This window comes from Ursus arctos, unplaced genomic scaffold (genome assembly GCF_023065955.2).
Source record: "Ursus arctos isolate Adak ecotype North America unplaced genomic scaffold, UrsArc2.0 scaffold_6, whole genome shotgun sequence".
NCBI lineage: Eukaryota > Metazoa > Chordata > Mammalia > Carnivora > Ursidae > Ursus > Ursus arctos.
Genome location: NW_026623078.1, coordinates 6,952,383 through 6,963,918, shown reverse-complemented (window position 1 = coordinate 6,963,918; position 11,536 = coordinate 6,952,383). Strand labels below are relative to the sequence as shown.

At 36.1% G+C, this 11,536-nt stretch overlaps 1 pseudogene; it reads left to right on the top strand.

Moving 5' to 3' along the window:
• The first annotated feature begins 6,266 nt into the window (after window positions 1–6,266).
• On the top strand, window positions 6,267–7,189 carry LOC125281071 (olfactory receptor 4N4C-like; annotated as a pseudogene).
• Window positions 7,190–11,536: the final 4,347 nt, after the last annotated feature.

The following is an 11,536-nucleotide window of genomic DNA, read 5'->3' as shown; positions in this document are numbered from 1 at the left end:
ACACTGGTTTAAATTACATGGGTCCACTTATATATGGACATTGTATTTTTTAAAATTTAATTCAAATTTGTTAACAGATAGTGTAGTATTGGCTTCAGGAGTAGAATTTAGTGATTCATCACTTACATATAACACTCAGTGCTCATCACAACAAATGCCACCCATTTAGCTCATCTCCCCACCCACCTCCCCTCCAGCATCCCTCAGTTTATTCTCTAAACAATGTTAAGAGTCTCTTATGGTTTGGCCCCCTCTCTGTTTTTATCTTATTCTATTTTTTTCTTTCCTTCCCCTATGTTCATCTGTTTTCTTTCCTTCTTTCTTTCTTTCCTTTTTCTTTTTTCTTTTCTTTTCTCTTTTCTTTTCTTCTCTCTTTTCTTTTCTTCCTTCCTTCCTTCTAAGGTTTATTTATTTAAGAGAGAGAGAGAGAACAAGTAGGGGGAGGGGTAGAGGGAGAGGGAGACAAGCAGATCCCCGTTGAGCAGGGAGCCTGTAGCAAGGCTCAACTGCAGGACCCTGAGATCATGACCTGAGCTGAAATCAAGAGTCAGATGCTTAACCAACTGAGACACCCAGGTGCCCCCATCTGTTTTCTTTCTTAAATTCCACATAAGAGTGAAATCATATGGTATTTTTCTTTCTCTGACTGACATTTCACTTAACATAATACATTCTAGTTCCATCCACTTGTTGTAAATGGCAAGATTTCATTCTTTTTGATGGCTGAGTAATATTCCATTGTGTGTGTGTACATTCTTCTTTATCCATTCATCAGTCCATGGACATTTGGGCTCTTTCCATAATTTGGCTATTGTTGATAGTGCTGCTATAAGCATTGGGGTGCATGTGCCCTTTTGAATCAGTATTTTTGTATCCTTTGGATAAATACCAAGTAGTGCAATTGCTGGGTCATATAGTAATTCTATTTTTAACTTTTTGAGGAACTTCCATACTGTTTTCTAGAGTGCCTGCACCAGTTTGCATTCCCACCAATAGTGTAAGAGGGTTCCCCTTTCTCCACATCCTTACCAATATCTGTTGTTTCCTGGGTTGTTAATGCTAGCCATGGTGACAGGTGTGAGCTGGTATCTTACTATGGTTGTGATTTGTATTTCCCTGATGCCAAGTGATGTTGAGCATTTTTTTCATATGCTTGTTAGCCATTTGTATGTCTTCTTTGGAGAAATGTCTGTTTATGTCTTCTGCCCATTTCTTTATTGGATTATTTGTTCTTTGGATGTTGAGTTTGATAAGTTCTTTGTAGATTTTGGATACTAGCCCTTTACCTAATAAGACATTTTCAAATATCTTCTCCCATTTTGTAGGTTGCCTTTTACTTTTGTTGACTGTTTCCTTTGCTGTGCAAAAGGTTTTATCTTGATGAAGTCCCAATAGTTCACTTTTCCTTTTGTTTCTCTTGTCGTTGGAGATGTGTCTAGCAAGAAGTTGCTGTAGCCAAGGTCAAAGAGGTTGCTGTCTGTGTTCTCCTCTAGGATTTTGATGGATTCTTCTCTCACATATGGTTTTTATCCTTTTTCTTGTTGATGTGACATATCATTGCTGATTGTTTTGTGACTATTAAACCATCCTTGCATCCTGGGACTAAATCCCACTGGATTGTGGTGTATGATTTTTTAAAATGTATTGTTGGATTTGGTTTGCTAATATTTTTTGAGGATTTTTGCATCTATATTCATGAGAGAGATTGGCCTGGAGTTCTCTTTTTTTGTGGTATCTTTATTTGGTTTTGGTGTCTGGCAGCATAGAAGGATTTTGGAAGTTTTCTTCCTCTTCTATTTTTTGAAATAGAGAAGGATAGATACTAACAGATATTATTAGATATTAATAGAATAGATATACATTTTTGGTAGAATTTGTGAAGCTGTCTGGTCCTGGACTTTTTTTGGGTGGGTAGTTTTTTGATTACTGATTCAGCTTTATTGCTGGTAATGTGCAAATTTTCTATTCCTTCCTGCTTTAGTTTTGGTGTGTTATATGCTTTTAACAATTTATCCATTTCTTTTAAGTTGTCCAATTTGTGGCATATGGGTTTTAATAATATTCTGCTACAATCCTTTGTATTTCTGTGGTGTTAGTTGCTATTTCTGCTCTTCATTAGTGATTTTATTTATTTGGGTCCTTTCTCCCTCTCTTTTTGATGAGTCTGGCTAGAGATTTATCAATTTTGTTGATCTTTTCAAAGAATCAACTCCTGCTTTCATTGATCTTTTTTTTTTTTTCAGTTTCTGTATTATTTGTTTCTGCTCTAATCTTTATTACTTCCTTTCTTTTGCTGGGTTTGGGTTTTGTTTGTTGTTCTTTTTCTAGGTCATTTAGGTGTTAAGTTAGGTTGTTTATTTGAGGTTTTCCTTACTTCTTGATGTGGGTCTGTACTGCTATAAACTTTCCTCTTAAAACCACTTTTGCTGCCTCCCAAAGATTTTGGACTGTTGTGTTTTCATTTTCATTTGTTTCCATATAATTTGTGATTTCTTCTCTGATTTCTTGGTTGTCCCATTCCTTATTAGCATGTAATTTAACTTCCATGTATATGTGTCTTTCCAGATTTTTTCTTGTGGTTGATTTCTAGCTTTATGCTGTTTTGGTCAGAAAATATGCATGCTATGACTGATTTTTTTAGATTTGTTGAAACTTGTTTTGTGGCCTAATATATGATCTATTCTGGAGAATGTTCTGTGTGCAGTTGAAAAGAATGTGTATTCTGCTGTTTTAGGATGGGATGTTCTGAACGTGTCTGTTAAATCCATCTGGTCCAATGTGCCACCCAGAACTACTGTTTTCCTTGTTGATACTCTGTTGGGATGATCTGTCCATCGATGTAACTGGGGTGTTAAAGTCCCCTACTATCATTGTATGAGGATGAAATGTCTTTGATTGTGCACTGTATTCTTTAAGAAAACATTTTATGTTTAGTATTTTAATTTTTTTAAAATAGTTTGAAAATCTTTCTCTTTAAAAGAAAATCAAATCTAAAATTGAAATGATGTTGCCTTCTACTACATGACTTTTAATTATTTTTCTTCTGTATAATATTTAGTTGAAAAAAAAATAGTTCTTCATTATTGCTTTAGCAGAGCATAGGAAACAATTATGTCTAAAGTGAAAACCACAAATACCAAGGGTATAATAGGGTCTATTTAGGAGAACATCTTCTCTCCATGGGAGGACTATGTAAAGGGGACTGTGTGATCTATTTAGGAGAACATCTTCTCTCCATGGAAGGACTATGTAAAGGGGACTGTGTGAGCATCATTTATTTCGTCTTTGCCTATCTTTTTGTCACCAGAAATATGTCGAATCTAACATATTTGCCACCTACTTGACCACAATATTTTTCCCTAGATGTAGCAATGATTTTGTATCATTTATACTATTTTTCTCTTTTTGAATTGCAGTGTAAAATATAAAATAATTTCCTGTGGTTTCTACTCACTGAGACCTAATAAATATGCTTGCCATTCCATTGTCTCTGTCACTGATGGAATGTTGATTTTAAATCCCAGAAGTGACAGTGTCTGTTTAATTGATTTATATTTGAATATCTGTACCTAACAAATCTAAAGTCTAATCTTTGATTATATCTTGTTGGCATTCTAATAATTCCCATTGAAAGCATTCCATAGGTTTGTTAGCCTTCAAATTCCCAAAGTACATTCTCCATTGCATCACAAATTGGCTATGCATTTCAATGTGTATGAGGCTGCTGTGTGAGAAGAGATATTTAAGAACAAAGGTAGGAATAATCAGTAATTGTTTCTTCCATTAAGAGTTGATGTCTGCTGTGTGAGAGTAGTTTTGGGTTGCTAGAGAAGTAAATGTTTTTATCTTTATATTTATGAAGAATAGAAAGAAGGAATAAATGGAGACATATTACAATTCTTCAGGTGTGGCATTTACTGTCATGGAATACAATGGTCAGAATTATAGTAGAAATAGACTAATATATGAGGTCTGAATTCAGTGTTACAGCAACACCTTTTATCTGTTCTCAATAGTATATCTTTAGATCTTCTCAATATTTAAAATTACTTTATTGGGGGATATGCAAAACCTTTCTTAAAATACCAGCTGTCTTGAGGATGTTAATACTTGGTGTTATATTTACATACCACATATTAACTGAGAGAAGTGATGGATGTCAGATAGTAATGAATCCCATCTGTTAAAGAATTAATAGAAGAACAGAAGTTTATGATGGAAAATAAAACACAAGCTACAGTGGAAGAGCCTGCAGCTTTTAACCTTAGAGGTACTTTAAGTTTTCTTTTTTTTTTAAATATTTTTTATTATGTTATGTTAAAATTTTCTTTCTTTTTTTTTTTTTAAGGGGGCCTGATGCAGGGCTCGATCCCAGGACTCTGGGATCATGAACTGAGTGGAAGGCAGATGCTTAAGCGACTGAGCCACCAGGGCACATCCCCCCCCTTTTGATGTCTTAAAGACAGCATCAGTGTTTGAAAGACTATGAAATAACCACTGTGTAATAGTGTACAGGAAGCACACTACTTAGGAGTTAAGTGGAGAGGGATTTCTGACTCATTGTGCTAACAGCAGGTTTATGCACAGAAGGAATGATAAATATTGAAGCCAATGAATACTTAAGTAAAAAAAAGAAAGGAAGGAAGGAAGGAAAGAAAGGAAAGAAAAAAGAAAGGAAGAAAAATGATTTGGATGGTGCCATTTGTAAATTTTTGTGCTTTAGTTTTGCTTAGGAACGTGTGTGTGCGCGCGCGCGCGCGCGCACACATATATCTGCCTTGGTGATGTAAAGTAGCTCTTTCATAATTTTCAATTTAGATTATACATGGAAATCTCTGTTACTAATTAGTCTATTTAGGTTTAGACATAAAAAGCATGTATTTTTGTTTTTAATAGATGTGCTATTATAAAAACTTCCTTTGGTTTCTTGATTTGGGATTTTATTGTGTTTCTCTTCCTTCTTTCCCTCTTTCATTCTGTCTCATCTTACATTTAGTTTGTGGATCCTTCTTGCCCTCCTCTCCACACTCCATATTCCACAACGCTATTTAAAAACGAGGGTACCATGTAACTGAAAGCATGTGAAATATTGTTTTTTGTTTTTAAAGATTTATTTATTTATTTATTTGAGAGAGATAGAGAAATAGCATGAGTTGGAGGGGCACAGGAAGATAGGGAGGGAGAATCTCAAGAAGACTCCGCTGAGTGCAGAGTCTGATGCAGGGCTTAATCTCACGACCTGGAGATCATGACTGGAACAGAAACCAAGAATCAGATGCTTAACTGACTGTGCTACCAGGTGCCCCTGTGAAATATTGTTTTAAATCACTAATATTTTGCTCTAGTTCAAATGTCTTCAAGCTTTTTAAATTTTTCATTTCAGTAATAAACCATTTTGAACATGCACAAGCAATATCTATATTTTATTTATATATTTACATTCAATTATACCATGATTCTGTGTAAAGTATACAACTTTCAAAATTTAGCTTCATAGAATGGGATATAATAATATATGTATAGAAATTCTATTATTATTTTCATGCCACTAAATTATCATGTGTGTTAGGTGACCACATTCTCAATTTAGAGGCCACTGTACAGATAAGCCTCAGATCTTAATTTCTCCAGAATAATCAGGACTTTTTTTATTTTTACTTAGACCACATGGATGGGTTGATATTCTATAGAGGAAAAGGAAATATTTCAAATAAGCAGGTTTTTAAAAAAACTTTTTAAGTCAGCATTCCTGAGGTATAATTTGCATAGAGTAAATGTAACAATTTCTGTATAGTTTAGTAAATTTTGGTGAAAGAACAGACACTTGCAACCATTATAGTCAAGATATGGAATGTTTCTGTCACCTTAAAAAATTCTGCCCTTCCTCTTTGCTATCAATCCTCACCTTAACTCCCATTCAAATAAAAACCTGAAGAACTTAATAACTGAGATTAAGTTTTTTCTCAGAGACATTTCCTTTTGCCTCATGCAAATCATAAACAAGTCCAGGGCAGGGGCATTGCAGAGTCCCAGGTGAGAGAACAGTTAAATAGAAGCACAGAACTGAAGAAGCAGAAGAGTGTGGCTTCAAACCAGGGTGTTGGCAGATAGAAATGTAGAAGAATAATGGGCAGAAAAGATTTCTTTGGTTGTGGGGAAGTATGACAGATGTGGCACATGCTCCTTTTAGTTTGAAAAGAACTATGATCTAGATGCTAGAGATGGAAATAAACTTTCTACTCTCTGATGTACTGCAGGCAGAGGAGATGGAAAATGACAACAGCACAGTGGTGAAAGAATTCATCCTTCTTGGTCTGACCCAATCTCGAGATATTCAGCTCCTGGTCTTTGAGCTGTTTTAATTTTCTATCTCATCATCCTCCCTGGAAATTTCCTCATCATCCTCACCATCAGATCAGACCCTGGCCTCACAGCCCCCCTCTACTTCTTTCTGGGCAACTTGGCCTTCCTGGATGCATCCTATTCCTTCATTGTAGCTCCTAGGATGCTGGTGGACTTTCTTTCTGAGAAGAAGGTAATCTCCTACAGGGGTTGCATCACTCAGCTCTTTTTCTTGCACTTCCTTGGAGGAGGGGAAGGATTACTCCTTGTTGTGATGGCTTTTGACTGCTACATTGCCATCTGTCGGCCTCTACACTATTCAACTGTCATGAACCCTAGAGCCTGCCATGCCTTGCTGTTGGCGCTGTGGCTTGGAGGCTTTATCTACTCCATTATCCAGGTGGCCCTCATCCTCTGCTTGCCCTTCTGTGGCCCAAACCAGCTGGATAACTTCTGTGATGTGCCACAGGTCATCAAGCTGGCCTGCACAGACACTTTTGTGGTGGAGCTTCTGATGGTCTCCAACAGCAGCCTGCTCACCCTCCTGTGCTTCCTTGGGCTTTTGTCTTCCTACGCGGTCATCCTCTGCCATGTACGTGGGTCTGCTTCTGAAGGGAAGAGAAAAGCACTGTCCACATGCACCACTCATGTCATTATTATACTTCTCATGTTTGGACCTGCTATCTTCATCTACACTCGCCCCTTCAGGGCCTTGCCAGCTGACAAGGTAGTTTCCTTTTTCCATACTGTGATCTTTCCATTAATGAATCCTGTGATTTATACCCTTCGCAACCAGGAAGTGAAAACTTCCATGAGGAGGCTATTGAGTCGGCATGTGGTCTGCTGAATAGATTTTATAATATGAAGTAAAGAAGAGGAAATTCTTGCTGTAAATCATAACATTCATGTAACAAGTATTGTTTTTCACTGAGTACCTCCCATTTGTCAGGTACTATTGTAGGCAATGAGGGAGAGTTATGTATAATTAGGGAATAAACTTGGTATGCTTAAAGAATATGAAAGAAACACCTGAGAGCTTCTCAGTTGGAGTGTGATGAATAATTGTGAGAGATTTAGGGGATAAATAAATGTTACTGTAAGGGTCAAATCACTAAGGTCTTTTCGGCTGAGATAAGGAGTTTTATTCTAATTGCTGTAAGAATACACGTTAATATTTCAAGCAAGAGAGTCACGCATTCACAATTGTGTCTTTGGTTTAGAGCAACATGAAGATTCTGGCAGAGAGCAGTAAGCTGCAAAACACCATTACAAGCCAAATGTTATTCTTCAGACTTGTTTTGAAAAAAGTCTCTCCCTCTCTCTCTCTCTCTCTCTCTCTCCATATATATATATATATATATATATAATTGATTGATAGGTATATTCCCCCCCACCCCAATTTGGTAAATGGGTAAGAAAGGAAAATAATTGGTTTTATAGAAAAATGTCATGAAATGATTTCACTTGATTTTTTTCAGAGCTTCATGATTATTACTAATGGGTATTTACAAATCCTAACTGTAAGTTAAACCTTGCCATCAATTGATTTCACTCATTATGATTATGATAGTTATTTGGTACTATAGACTGTATTGGAGATTACATAAACTACTTTAGTTATTTTAAATATAATGGGGCTTAGTGTGGGAAATTAGGTACTTGTAAAATCTTTTAAGGGATAGAAGACTATTTTTTATGCTGGGCATCCATACATGACTGCCAGAAAAACAGTATAAAACTAACATGCTAAGTGATCTATCTTTGAAATAATCAGGGGAATAGGGAAACAAGAAGCCATTTTGCAGCTACTGACTGAAAGACTGTACCAGTTAGCCATGGTTTGGGAACAGGAGGATGATATAGAATACCTTTAATGTTACTGCCTCTCTCTCCAATTAATTTTTTCTAAATTCAAGCTTTACATGAGCTCATTTGATAGTCCGAATCTGGAACTCTAGACACAAAGTCCTAGAAGAACCTGTTTATATGTTTTCAGCTTTATTGGAAAACAAAATAAAACAATGCCAAAAATAGTGGGAAAATGTAGGATAATAGTTTTACAATCTTGGAAGTGAGAAAGTATGATACGAAAGTAGTAAGTGAAAAGAAAAGTAGTTATATTTGTACGATATGAAAATAGTAAGTGAAAAGAAGTATGACATGAAAATAGTAAGTGAAAAGAAAAGTAGTTATATTTGACATGTTAAAAAATATATGTGTAGTTAAAATGTAAAAAACTGATGAAAATCTGCCTGCCACATATGGATATGCGGATTATTTTCTGTGTAATTATAGAGGCTTGCATGGAAATTGAATTGAATTCCTCCCTACCCCAGAATGGCACAAGGGAGAATCCATGCATAAAAATAATTAACTAAAAATTAATATAAATGATAAAAGATTAATTTATTTAATACACAAGTAACTTCCATAAATGAATATGAAACAATTATATACCCAGAAGGAAACTGGAAAGGGGCAATTGAAAGTAATAGATAATTAACAAAGGAAAAAATGGAAGAGCTTATAATTTTATTCTCAAAAACAAATCATAAGAATACAGAGCACTGATTGTGGTCAGCTTGTAGAATAATGTTGCTCATGTATTATCAACAACAGAAAAGTGAAAAATAAAAATCATACATTTCTGTGAGGCTTCTAAAGAGGGGGTGGAGCAAGGAAGCCTTATTACTGAGCTCCAGAGAGGGACAAAGCCCATCTAGATGAGCAGAGAGTTATGGCAGTTTTTATATCTGTAGGCAAGTTATCTGGTCTGGATATGGGCACATGGAGGAGTTATGCTACCATAGATTGAGATATTTGGTAGAGGTGAGGAAAAAGCGCTAAGCCGTGGACAGACTGGAATCCAAAAAAGTCCCAAACACAAAAATAAATAGCTCACTTTTATAAATTTCTCCCCCAACAACCACTGATACCCATACCAGTAATTTTCTCAGAAAAGGGACACTGCAGGAAGAAATGAAAATCAGAGGGGATTTGTACTTTCCCAGCCATTATTGTAGTGCTTGGGTATTGATGTCTATAGAGTTGAATCATAAGGGAAACAAAAATATCTGAAGTGTGGCTCAAACTCCTCCTGGCTCCAAGTGTCAGCTCCAAGTGTCAGAAAAGACCTTGCTGGCAGTTGGCAAATGTTGGAGGTAAAACTAATCTGAGCTAAGTTCAGTTGAATTAAAGATGATTCCAAGTCCCAGTTAAACTAGACCTATGAAGGAATCTGAAGATCAGATCCTCATTCTAACTTCTTTTTTATTTTTTAAAATATTTTTTTATTTATTTGTCAGAGAGAGAGATCGTGAACACAACCAGGGGGAGCCACAAGCAGAGGGAGAGGGAGAAGCAGGCTCCCTGCTGAGCAAGGAGACCAATGCAGGACTCGATCCCAGGACCCCAGGATCCTGACCTAGGCTAAAGGCAAACACTTAACCAACTGAGCCACCCAGGTGTACCCTTATTCTAACTTCTGGACAGAGGAAGAGGATTGAAGTTTCTGAAGAATTAAGCAAAATAAAATTAAATACTACTCTTCATCTTCCATTGAATTTTTATTGAAAGTATTAGGAATATAATAAAAAATTAGGAGCTATGCCAAGAAAATAAAACAAGGAAGAGTTATCTCATAATTAATAGAAAAACATTGATAGACAAAAACTACCAGATGAACCATATGATGTAATTATCAGACAAAGACTTTAGAAAACTACTATAAATATATCAAATAAGTGATAAATGGATAAATAGATGAGGATTTCAGGAGAGAAGTATGAACTTTAAATATAAATGGATATGCTAGATTTGAAAATAACAATGTTTGAAATTAAAAGAAATGCTTCAGAAGAGATGAATGAACAGCACTGTGGACAATGTAGACAGAATGACTAATGATGGTGAGGACAGGTAATTATTTTTTTTTTTTTATTAATAATGATTTTTTATTATATTATGTTAGTCACCATACAGTACATCCCCGGTTTTCGATGTAAGGCTCGATGATTCATTAGTTGTGTATAACACCCAGTGCACCATGCAATATGTGCCCTCCTTACTACCCATCACCGGTCTATCCCATTCCCCCACCCCCCTCCCCTCTGTAGCCCTCAGTTTGTTTCTCATAGTCCATAGTCTCTCATGTTTCATTCCCCCTTCTGATTACCCCCCCTTTCTTTATCCCTTTCTTCCCCTACTGATCATTCTAGTTCTTATGTTCCATAGATGAGAGAAATCATATGATAGTTGTCTTTCTCTGCTTGACTTATTTCACTAAGCATTATCTCCTCCAGTGCCGTCCATGTTGTAGCAAATGTTGAGAACTCATTCTTTCTGATTGCTGAGTAATATTCCATTGTATATATGGACCACAACTTCTTAATCCAGTCATCTGTTGCAGGGCATCTCGGCTCCTTCCACGATTTAGCTATTGTGGACATTGCTGCTATGAACATTGGGGTGCATATGGCCCTTCTCTTCACTACGTAGGACAGGTAATTAGAAATAACCCAAGCTGAAGTGCTGAGATAAAAGATTAAAAATATTAATAGTATTAATATACTTTGGGGCAATATCAAATAGTAAAACATATATGTAATTGGGATTCCAGAAGAGGAGAGAGAGAATGGGACAAGGAAAAGAAGTAACTGTCAAGAATTCTCAAAAACATTAACTCAGATATCTAAGAAACTCCACAAAATTCAAGCAGTATAAATACAAATAAGACCACAGTATAATATGTGCTAACCAAATATGAAAATAAAATCTTTTTTCTTTTTTTTAAGATCTCATATTAGTTTATTTTGAGCAAGAGAGAGAGCACATGAGCAGGAAAGGACTAAGGAAGAGAGAGAGAGAATCCCAAGCAGACTCCACACTGAGCATGGAGTCTGACTCAGGGCTCAATTCCACAACCCCGAGATCATGACCTGAGCCAAAATCCTAAGAGTCAGACATTTAACCGACTGAGCCACCCAGGCACCCCTGAAAAGAAAATCTTAAAAGCAGTAGAGAAAAAAAAAAAAAAGACAGTTCAGAGGAGCAACAAGAATGGTGGTTGACATTTTATCGAAACAATGGACACCATGTCAGTGAAATACAATTTTAAAAATTCTTAAGAAAAACGAACTGTGAAGCTGGAATTCCATATCTAGTCAAAATAAACTTCAAAAAGAAAGGTGAGGGG